The following is a 6,632-nucleotide window of genomic DNA, read 5'->3' as shown; positions in this document are numbered from 1 at the left end:
TCTCTCTGCCATTTAACAATCTTCAACAGTCTACCATTTCCCTATACACTTTCCATCTCATACACCTCTCTCCTGCTTGTGTGCGAGTGTGTATGATGTATGTATATATGTGGTTATCCTTGTGTCATAGTGTGAGTGTGGAAGTCAGAGTGCAACCTCAGTCATCAGTTCTTAGTTCTCACCTTGTTTGATACAAGCTCTCTTCTTGTTTACCACTGCATATCCCAGGCTAGGTAGCGGCCAAGCTTCCTGCTGTATTCTTGTGTCTGCTTCCATTTACTGGAGCAGAAGGTGATTAGCCAGTGTTTCCCAGTGGACCAGGGATCTAAAAGAAAGGGCACTATCCCTGTGTTTTCCATCTTTCCACAACCCCAAAGGCCCAAGGGTATCTTTACAATACAAATCCTGTTAAACACACACACACACACTCCAATTCCAGGTCAAAGGAAGAGAAATCCCCAAAGGCATAGCCAGCATGCAAGGGCAGAGTGTAATCTGGAAAGAGTTGAGCACACCTGCTTGCATAATTCTGCTAGGAGACATCTGCTGAGCCACAGGATCAAGCTGCCCCCATCTGCATGGTGATGAGAAAGGTCCTAAGGTGACCCTATGCTGCAGTGCTGCTATCCAAAAACACCACAGTGATTCCAGATCTCTCATCTCAAAGCAATAAATAGAGCAGCAAGAAGTGGAACTTCTCCCCACCTGGACAGTGTCTTCATTGCTGGATTGGAAGTGTAGGTGCCCTGGGTATACTAGCAGTGTCTGTGTTCCCGAGAAGTCCCCCATTTTCCCCAGAATGCAGTGTAGGCCCTCACTGCAGAGGGCTATATTCTCTGGTGACAGATGTTAGAGGATCCCTTCCAATGGGTGTTTCTCCCAAGCATCTAATTATAACCTCCACAGAAGATTAACAGATGTTATAATTGTCTCTCCCCTTTGATTAAATAGTTTCTGCATGAGTGACATGCTAAGATTTTCCTTCTCTGCCTTGCACAATCTTTATAAAGAACTGGCATGTGTCTTCAATTTTCTGCAGATAGTTTCTCCATAGGCTTGGTAAGAATCTTTATATAGAGAAAAAAACTCAGCATGGGATAGACTGAGCATGAGTTATACAAGTACCCAGATTCTCTCCTGTAGAGAGAATATGAAGGGAACCTGTTCCTGGCTTCTCTTTGTGTAGTTTATCTGGGCAGGAGGCTGATACCTGTCCATGAATGCTCTAGGAACATCTCTGTAAGTGTAAAGCAAGATTGAACCAACCTTGCTTAGCACATAGGATGCAAGATGCCATGTGTGCCAAAAAAGTGTGTAAAACAGAGAGAAAACTGTCATTTTTGATTGTCATATTACTGTACAGATTGGTTTTGTATTTGTTTTAAGATATGCTATCAACTTTAAGCTTTATAAACACCAAATAATGGAGCTAGGGAGTTGGATCAGTCTGTAATGTGCTTTCTATAACTTGTAACCCTAGTACTGGGGAAAGACAGGTGGAATCCTGTGACTTGCTGGTTAGCTGATCAGTAAACTGCAGATTCAGTGAGTGACTCTGTCTCAAAATTAAGATGATCTCCAGTGTCATCATATGCCCTGGGCCTTAGCATGTTCTCCCATGGCAGGACAAACCAGGGATGCAGCAGCATGAGTCATGACACTACCATGGCTGTCAGAGGCTACATAGGACTAGGGCATCAATATGGCTCTGGTTGGCAGTCCAGGCCCCTTAAATCAACCTGGTTTCAGGCAGCAGCACAGCCTAAGACATGACATCCACATGGTCGCAGTCCATGGCTTGTGTTGTGGCCAGAAACCATGTGGGTGCCCATGATCTGTGCTTCTGCTAACTGGAAAGGGCAAGGGAGCTACTTTTTCTATGGAATGGTGACTTCAGACACATAATTGATAAAGAGGGACAAGGAAGTCTCTGTGACAATCCCTACCCTTCCAAAGTAACATCCTAGATGAAAAGCCATAGTAGGGAACCCTTAAAACCTGTGATAAGGATGCTGAAGTGAAGATCTCCAGAATTGATGGCTTCTGGTGGAAGTGCAGGTGGGAAAGGATTTAGTTTTCTTTTAGGGTCTGGACACTGGGAGTTTGAAGATGCTCCAGTGAACATGGAACATGGGAAAACACAAATTAGACTCTTTTTTCCCTTCTTCTCTTTTTTCTTCTCCTTCTCCTTCTTCTCCTCCTCCTTATTCTTCTTCCTCCTCTTCCTCTTCCTCCTCCTTCTCTTCCTCTTCTTTCTCTTCCTCTTCTTTCTTCTCTTCCTCTTCCTCCTCTTCTTCCTCCTCCTTCTTCCTTCTCCTCATCTTCTTCTTACTCTTCTTCTTCACCTGAGAAGAGGTCACAAAGGTTGTGAGAAGAAACAGTAATATGAACAACACAACATCAACTGCATCACCCAAAACCAAGCCCAACACTAGTGATAACTCATAAAAGCTCAAACCCTGGCACTCTCTGAGTGACTTACAGCTAGCTCAACAGGTGTTGGAATCTCCTGTCCTCATCAGTACTTACTGCTTATATAATCCTACAGGAAAGGGGCCTGGTGAATCTGGTTTCATGGGTTTCCTGAAACTTGGGGTTGTTTACTTCCAGAATCACAAAGAACATGCTGCCCCCTTTAGACTTTTTGAGTTCTAATGAACTTCTTTCCAGAATGCAACGTCAGAAGAAACTGCCCTGCAGCATGCTTGTAGACGGGCATGACGACATCCTCCTCAGTGCTGGAACCTCAGTGCTGACTTCTTTGTGCCCTGATCACTCCAGGTCCCACCCAGTTCACTGGCCCTGCATTTCTTTCACTTCCTGTGTGGTGACCTATGGTTACTCTTCCTACTTAATCTGTGATTGGGACCTCAGTCACCAGCCCAGGACACCAGATACCAGCTAAGAACACCTCTGCTGTTATCTTTGTCAATTCCCAGCTTATCAGAGGAGGAAAATATCCCAGACTTGGAAGAGAGTTGTTTTGGGTCAAATTCCATATGATTGCACCTTTTATCTTTTTACCTTATTTGTGTGTGTTTATGAGGAGGGGCCAGAGGTCAACCTCAGGTGTCACTCCTTAGGTGCTTTCTGCTTTAACTGTCGAGACAGTGCCTCCCATTGGCCCAATGCTAACCAGGCAGAGTAAACTAATGGGACAGGGAGCCTAGATCTGCCTGCTTCTGCCTTTCAAGCCCTAAGATTACAAGTGTGTGCCATTATACCCAGATTCTTTTTACAAATGTGGGTGCTAGGGAGCAGAACTCAGATTTGCACCCCACTTTTCTCTCTTCCTCTTACTAATTGAGTTACCACCACAGCCCCTTGTTTATTGGTGCTTTATTATTTCCTGATCCCCATGTAAAAACATGAAAATTAACATTAGAACCCGTCAGTGGTCAGAGAGACCTCAAGCATCTCTGATCATATCTCCTTTTAATTTCCTTGCCAATAGCCAATACTGATTTTTGAAAGTTTTATAGACAGCCTTGTTGGTTTGCGTATTCTATGTTATTTGTACTTTTTCATTCTTTCAATTCTACTTTCTGGAAATCTGATGAATCCCAAGATCTATTCCCCAGTTGTATGTGCACACCAAGTATGTTATTATATCTTCTCAAGTGTGGGGCAAATATGGATGTGGATAGCCGACATGGCATGCAGAGGTGGGGTGAGCTAGTCATAGCAGCATATATTCACTGCACGTAGTACTACAGAGTTCACACAAATGAATAATATGTGCTGATCATATTCTACACCCCCAGTCCCTTGCCAGTTCTGTTCTCATACTTCCCCTCTCATTACCTTCTTTTATCCCCCAGACAATTTCATTTTTAATTTTATGCCATATATTCCATATATGATTTTTATGACTATAAAGAATATAGGAACCACATCTGAGAGGAAGCTTGTACTTTTGTCTCTCTGGACCTGGCTGATTTCATTAGATATGATCATCTCCAGTTCGCTCTCTTTTCTGCAAATGTCTTAACTTTGTCATTCATTTTGGCTGAAAAATTCTATTGTGTATGTATATGTGAATATGTGTATATTCATACATAAATTTGACATACCTATCTATACTATCTATCTATCTATCTATCTATCTTACAATTTCCTTATCTATTCTTCTATAGATGGACCCCCTAGATTGGTTTCACTACTTATTTTGAATAATGCTGTAGTAAATATGATCTTTGTGGTGTATTGGTTTAAATTCTTCTAGGTAATATCTGGCAGTGTTATAGCTGGCAATTCTTTTTAGTGATTATGTGTATTGGGTATGTGTGCTGTAGTACACATGAAGAAGGCATAGGCCAATGAACAGGAGTCAAGTCTCTCTACACCATCTGTGTAATCCTTGGTGGCAAGTACTTTATCCACTAAGCCACAACACCAACACTGTGATAGGTAGGTTTTTGTTTTATTTTATCAATTTTGTACATATTAGAGTCATTTGAGTAGAAGGAACCTCAATTGTGAAAATGTCACTATAAGATAAGAGTTGTAGGTACCAGGGAGCTAGGCATCTCCATAGCTGTCTGTGCACGCTGCCAGGAAGGAGTGATCATGGAGGTGAGATCTCTACTTTCTCTCTGGAGGGGAACAGCTAGGAGTGCATGGGGTATAAGATCATGGGGGCAGCTGGGATGGAAGTCTTCCCGCCGCCATTTGCACCAGGGAGCTGGGTGGCTCCACAGCCTTCTGTGCCCAGACCCTGCTAGGAAAGAGTTGGTCTCCCAGGACACAGGCTTATAGGCCCACAGAGGGGACAAGCTCCAGCCGGAGACAGCAAGACTAACCAGCACCAGAGATAACCAGATAGTGAAAGGCAAACAAAGAACCCTACCAACAGAAACCAAGGCTACTTGGCAACATCAGAACCCAGTTCTCCCACCACAGCAAGTTCTGGATACCCCAACACACTGGAAAAGCAAGAATTTAATTTAAAATTGTATCTCGTAGTACTGATAGAGGACTTCAAGAAGGACTTAAATAACTTCCTTAAAGAAATACAGGAGAACATGGGTCAAGGGCAGAAGCCCTTAAAGAGGAAACACAAATATCCTTTAAAGAATTACAGGACATTCAAGTGAATGACATTCACTTACAGGACATTCAATTACAAATATTCAAGTGAAGGAACTGAACGAAACCATCCAAGATATAAAAGTAGAAGTAGAAACAATAAAGAAATCACAAAGTGAGACATCTCTGGAGGTAGAAAACCTTGGAGGGCAGTGGTGGTGCATGCCTTTAATCCCAGCACTTGAGGCAGAGGCAGGTGCATTTCTGAGTTCAAGGCCAGCCTGGACTACAGAGTGAGTTCCAGGATAGCCAGGGCTACACAGAGAAACCCTGTCTCAAAAAGAAAGAAAGAAAGAAAGAAAGAAAGAAAGAAAGAAAGAAAGAAAGAAAGAAGGAAAGAGAGAGAGAGAGAGAGAGAGAGAGAGAGAGAGAGAGAGAGAGAGAGAGAGAGAGAGAAAGAAAGAAAGAAAGAAAAGAAAGAGAAAAAAGAAAACCTTGGAAAGAATTTAGAGGTTATAGATGCAAGCATCAACAACAGAACACAAGAAATAGAAGAAAGAATCTCAGGTGCTGAAGATACCATAGAAAACATTGACTCAACAGTCAGAGAAAATACAAAATGCAGAAGGCTTATAACCCAAAACATCCAGAAAATCCAGGACAAAATGAGAAGACCAAACCTAAGGATTATAGGTATAAATGAGAGCGAAGATTTCCAACTTAAAGGACTAGTAAATATCTTCAACAAAATTATAGAAGAAAAGTTCCCTAACCTAAAGAGATGCCCATGAACATACAAGAAGCCTACAAAACTCCAAACAGACTGGACCAGACAAGAAAGTCCTCCCAGCACATAATAATCAAAACACCAAATGCACTAAACAAAGAAAGAATATTAAAAGCAGTGAGGGAAAAAGGGCAAGTAACTTATAAAGGCAGACCTATTAGAATCACACCAGACTTCTCACCAGAGATGATGAAAGCTAGAAGATCCCAGGCAGATCTCTTACAGACCCTAAGAGAACACAAATGCCAGCCCAGACTACTATACCCAGCAAAACTCTTAATCACCATAGATGGAGAAACCAAGGTATTCCATGATAAAACCAAATTAAGACAATATCTTCCCACAAATCCAGCCCTACAAAAGATAATTGATGGAAAATGCCAACACAAGGAGGGAAACTACACCCTAGAAAAAGCAAGAAAGTAATATTCTTTCAGCAAACCCAAAAGAAAGTAACCACACAAACATAAAAATAACATCAAAAATAACAGGAAGTAACAATCACTATTTCTTAATATCTCTTAACATCAATGGACTCAATTCCCCAATAAAAAAGACATAGACTAACAGAAATATTTTTCATGCAAATCCTTAATTTTGTTAGAAAATGTTGTAATTCCTCTTTCAATTAATTTAGTAATTTTTGTATGTCTACCATTTTATCTGCATTATTTTTCATGATAATCTTCAATTTTAACGTTTTTCTATATATTTCTTCTGTTTTATCAGAAATATCTTCCATGTAAATCTCTAATTTTATCACAAAATCTTTTTAATTTCACCTTCAATTAATTTAGAAAGGTTTTTTATATCTACC

The sequence above is a fragment of the Apodemus sylvaticus genome, chromosome 12, assembly GCF_947179515.1.
Source record: "Apodemus sylvaticus chromosome 12, mApoSyl1.1, whole genome shotgun sequence".
NCBI lineage: Eukaryota > Metazoa > Chordata > Mammalia > Rodentia > Muridae > Apodemus > Apodemus sylvaticus.
This window is presented reverse-complemented; position numbering follows the sequence as displayed.